This window comes from Onychomys torridus, chromosome 6, assembly GCF_903995425.1.
Source record: "Onychomys torridus chromosome 6, mOncTor1.1, whole genome shotgun sequence".
Classification (NCBI taxonomy): Eukaryota; Metazoa; Chordata; class Mammalia; order Rodentia; family Cricetidae; genus Onychomys; species Onychomys torridus.
The window spans coordinates 704,066-709,022 of NC_050448.1; positions in this window are offsets into that span (position 1 = coordinate 704,066).

A 4,957-nucleotide genomic window follows, 5' to 3' on the forward strand; every position below is an offset into this window, starting at 1 on the left:
TTTCTTTTGCTGTCCACCTGTAGAAAACAGACTCCACACAGCCAAATTTATAAGTTAGAATGTAGACAGCAGTACATTCTGAACAGGTTTATGTAAACTAATAAAAATGTAAAAGAAAAGTAGGCACTATAATAGCATTTTGGCAATTGAATTTGATTGATTTTCAATGGTCTGTTTTTGAAGGAAGACTAGTTTGATTCACTGTTTTCTTTGTTTAATTTTTTTTTTTTTTACCCATCAAAACAGGACTGAAGCTGAATAGATAGTGAGTTACTGACAAGGCTACTGCAAAGCACATCATGATGGTATGTCAGTATACTGGGCCTTTTTCTTGAGGGACAAATAATTCAGGGATTTGCATGTTGGAAAAATAATGTGGTTCCCCACCCATTACATTTTTTTCTTTTATACCCTTGGATTCCTTTTTCTTGCATTGCATAGGTGGTTATATAGACAAAAGCAGATGCAGATCACAAACCAGGAATAGCTGCTTTAAGAAAGAAGCAGACTCAATACAAGTTAGTCCAGGATGCTCCCCTTCCTGTAGTGGGTAGCTGTTCCAGCTATGACCTTGAAGCACTACCCCTAGTGAGGCAACAGGCAACTGCTAAACCTTCCTATGACCTTGAATTCATGGCTGTTGGGGACCCTTAAGCCCTGGGATGCACGTAAGTGTCTCCTTGTTCACTTCCTCATGGTTTTGGATGTTGGAACAGACCAAGCAAATTCCAGGTAGAAGAATAGTGTGGGACCATGCCTCATCCTTCCAGGATCCCGTGACAAACTCATCTGTTTTGTCTTGTGAATTTTTCTTTCTCAAATAAATTTCTTTGCTCTTAAAGCAGACTCTATGGATTTTCTGGATTACCTTCCCCTTTATGAAGAAGTGTAACTCATGATCTAGCCTTCCCTGATCAAAAGAACTATATTATCTGTCTAGGTTGTTCATTACTTTTCTAGCTCTGAGCTGTCATTCATAAACTTGAGAAAATTATGTTCTTGTTTTCTTTTAAAACACAATATAATTCAAAATGTTTAAAACTGATGACTTAATGTATGAACAGGATGGTATTCTTCCTTGAGGAGTCTCTGAGAACATCATCCTTTGTAGTTTACAGTAGGAGATATTCCCTGGATTTAGTGGTATGAAGAATTTACTCCTTGACTAAGGATGAAAATTATGAGAAAACAAAGTTGACAATATGTTTTGATATTCCTTAATGAAAGAGTCTTTCTGGTGATTTTTCTGACCTCTTCCTCTTTCAGTCAAGACCTTTTCAACACTCAAATTTGCTCCTTTCTGGGAAACCTTCACCCATCTCCCCAGCAAGTTCAGATTGTGTTATCATTGTAATCAATTGTCCTGGGAGGGTTGTTTGACTGATTAACTATCAAAGCCTCACATTTTTCTTTCCTATGAAATACCTTTTTTTAAACAAATAATTTGATACTTATTTGACTCTAATCTCTGTGACACTAGGTGTTGCCTGTTGTCAATCAGTTTTATCTTATGTATGTAGTGTAATTTCTAGTAGATTATAAAATGCTGTTGAATGAAATATAAATGAATTGGTAAGACTTTACTACAAAAAATCTTAGAAATTGCAAATCAATGATTTTATTTATATTTATGGAAAATAAAACTTTCCTTTAGTATGTTAGAATTAGAGGCATTGGCTCTGCCTTTACAAAGATGTTTTTTGGTACTTTATTAGGTATATATTATACTTACATATTATAAATGGATGGTGTGAAAGATAACACTTCTCTAAACAATTTCAGTCCTTTTTTTTTCCCTTTTGATTTTTTGAGACAGGGTTTCACTGTGCATCCCTAGGTATCATGGAATTCACTCTGTAGACCCGACTAGCCTCAAACTCATAGAGATTCACCTGTCTCTACCTCTCAAGTGCTAGGATTAAAGGCATGTGCCACCACCGCCCAGCATAAAAATTTCATTTCTTGTTAATTTTCTTTTTTTATTTTTAAAAGATTTATTTATTATATATACAGAAGAGGGCACCAGATCTCATTACAGATTGTTGTGAGCCACCATGTGGTTGCTGGGAATTGAACTCAGGACCTCTGGAAGAGCAGTTGGTGCTCTTAACCTCTGAGCCATCTCTAGCCCCATTTCTTATTAATTTTCAAAGACTCAGAAAGACATTAGTTGATTTCCTGATTTTATGTAAGTGGTTAGCCCACTTTAAGTCCTGCCAGAGAGGTTTAAAAATACTTACATCCAACTAGTTGTGCCAGGATTTGGTTTTATTTAATTATTGTCAACAAGACAAATTAATGTGTGAATGAGAAGGTAAAGAAGCTGGCAAGTAAGAGTGGCACTGCTGGGCAGGTGACATGGCTCTCAAAGAAGCTGCTCCTAAGGGCCTAAGTAGATGTGACTGCCAGTGCTGGCCTGGTACCCTCCCTGGATGGGCCATTTGCCACTCCTCACCCTCACTATTCCCTTGCCACCTGGGTCTTTACATTCAGGCCTGTTACAGGTTTCTCTGTGTCTCATATATCATACTTTTACTTCTTTCCCTGTTTGAAACAAACATAAATTTGATTCTTAAAGAGTCACTGTCATTAAATGTCATGTGTTTTACTTGATGGACTTTTAAATAACATTTTCGGTTTTATCCTCCATTTTTTCTTTCTTCTTATTCCTAGCAGTAACTTTACTTATCAGAGTATTTCCCTTTTACCATTTTTGTGCCCACATTTTCATGGCTCAGTGACCCTTTTGCTTGGGTCATTATTTTCATGATACCCATCTGCCTTTTTTCAGATATTTCTACCTCTTCTTTCTGTCTTTGTTGGTTTGAGATACGGTCTCGTGGAGCCCAGATTGACCTGAGACTCTCTCCATGGTTGAAGATGACTTGCACTTCTTCTTCTTCATTTTGTTACTGATCCACTTTATTTTTTGCTCTGTGTGTGTATATGTGAAAAGTCCAATTTCTCTATCCAAATGAAAATTAAGTTCTAGCTACTTTCTGGTCATTGTGTTCCTTAATATCATTCTCTTGACAGTCAGACTCTAGGCTCTAACTGCAGTACCTTTTGCCTCTGCTTCTGTTGCTAAATTCAAACCAGCCTTTCCAATTTTTTTCAATGTTACTATAGTACCCTTCCAACCAAATTTAATGTTTTTTCCTTTGTCTTTTTTACCCCTTGAAGTTTTGAGTTACATTAGTTACTTTTTCTTTTTTTCTTCCTTTCTGAGATAAAGTTTCTCTGTGAAATAATGCTGGCTGTCCTAGAACTCACTCTGTAGACCAGGTTGGCCTCAAATTCACAGAGATTGGCTACCTTTGCCTCCTGAGTACTGGTATTAAAGGTGTGTACCACCACCACCCAGCTCATTAGTTACTTTCTCATTGGTATGACAAAAAGCAATTCAGGAGAAGAAGGATTTTGTTTTATCCTTTGTTAAAGAAGGCCAACTGCATGGTGACTGGGAGGCATGGTGGAGGGCATAGAGGGCGGCAGGAACATGGAGCTAGGACTCCTCATATCCATCTTGGAGTGTAAGAAAGCAGAGAACAGGTTGCACTGGTGTTTTTTTTTTTCCTTTTATTCACTCAGGATGGGCCTTCACTCACAGTAATATACCTGGAGGTGTTTCTCCTAGGTGATTCCAAGTGCAGTCAGGTTAACACAGACTAAATGACTCACAGCATTTTACTGATTTTGGAGACACCTTCAGCTCTTCTTCTTCCTTTCTTGGTAGCTAGATCAAGTTGCTCTTGCGTCACTTTTTCCTTCTTCAATTCTTCTATATACTCCAGACTTTCAGCAAAGGAACTGTGCAAACTTAAATTCTTGTTATTCTTGTCCCAAGCATTTTTAGAAGCTTCTCTCAGTCATTTCTACTTTAAATCCTTATTTGTAAACCAAATACTTCCAACTAGTCTTTCACCAGATTTGTCCACCAAGCTCCAGCCCTTTATTTCAGACTACCCACAAGAAAGCTTCTCCTGACCTTCCCTCAAAATTCATTCTGTGATTGACTGCAATTAAACTCATTTGCTTGTCTTGTCTGTAAAAATGTGTCTTCCCTGCTCATTATCACTTCAAGATGTGTTACCGCCATTTCTCCAAAATCTAGTGCTTGAAATCAATGACAAAGTCTAGGCATCTTTGAAGATGGGTATAGTGATATTTTATTTGTTTTGAAATGTGATTTTATTTGTATGTCAATAAAGTTGCCTTGAGGTCAGAGCAAGCCAGAGCAGAAGCTGGGCAGTAGTGGTGCATGCCTTTAATCCCAGCACTTGGGAGGCAGAGCTAGGTAGATCTCTGTGTGTTCAAGGACACAGCCAGCATGGCAGACACACACCTTTAATCTCAATACCAACCATAGAAGACCTGGAGGTCTGTACAAACAAGCAGTGACGAGGAGGTCATGTGGCTGGGTTTACAACCAATGAGAAAACAGAACAGAAAGTCTATTAAAAAGACAGGACACACAGAAGTAGGTCTCTTGCAGTGAAGGGTAAGGTTTTCCGCTCTTGCTCTGACCTCTTGGTTTTTAACTCTGCAATTGGTTCTGTGTTTCTTATTTAACAAGACAGTTACATCTACAGATTTCATAGTTACTTCCTATGGTTTTACCTGTGTTTTTGTGGTATTCTTTTTTCATTTTTCCTACATGCAGGAGAATTTCATAGCTTGTGCCCAAATGTCACTTTACCTGGCTTGTATTTTCTCTCCCATACTTTCCATATTCCAGGACCCATATCTTATCTTTCTCTCGCATTCTATTAATTTTGTCATTCTATAGCTCATTTTCTTGTATTGAGTCAACCCACTATTGTTCTTTCATTGTAAAAGGCTCTGAAAGAATATTCATAAATTCGTTTACTCATCAGGAAAACATTATACAATCTTAACCTGCTTCCTCTTACACCCACAAGACTTCATTACCTTACAACTTAAGACATGTAAGGAG